This window comes from Amblyomma maculatum, chromosome 11, assembly GCF_055883805.1.
Source record: "Amblyomma maculatum isolate TAMU_Amacu chromosome 11, ASM5588380v1, whole genome shotgun sequence".
NCBI lineage: Eukaryota > Metazoa > Arthropoda > Arachnida > Ixodida > Ixodidae > Amblyomma > Amblyomma maculatum.
The window spans coordinates 58133593-58134223 of record NC_139354.1 but is presented as its reverse complement, the minus strand read 5'-3'; positions in this window follow the sequence as shown (position 1 = coordinate 58134223).

Sequence of the window (631 nt, the reverse complement as noted above, 5' to 3'; positions counted from 1 at the left end):
TGGTGAACCTTTATGCGCCATCCGTTAGCACTATATCTTGATGACTTTATCTAATTAGTAACGAGTCTGAGAATGATTTTGGCCTTCGAGCGTGAGGATACCTTGCATATATGCATATAATTATTCTTACCCTCTTGCTATTAGTCTTGCTGTTCCCGCGATCTGATATGCAGCTAATATCCAGCTGGTATGCTGCTGATATGATATCCGTCTTCGTGAGCCCTAAGCAATTGGAAATGGTTCGACACATCTTGAATTGATTGCAAATATCACTTCACGCAAACCTCTTTTTAAATCTAGTAAAGGTCAAGGTGAGAAGATTTTATTGGAAGCGTCTTGTGTCCGCGTGTTTTTGACCGGCTTTCGCACAGCGTCTACCGCTTTATATAGACCTTTCTTCTTACGAAAGAATACAGTCAAGCACTTAATCTGTCCTGGACCAGCCTTCCGCAGAGATCATGGCTGGCATGAGGAAATGGTGATTATATATTATCTTCACAAACTAAGGGGCACGAAATTCACACAAACCGTCAGCAAGCATCGCAAAATGATCCGTGCTTCCCATAAAAGAGCAATTCGCATGTGGCAACTCGAGGAAGTGTCGTATGCGAAAACATACATGAGCGCACAT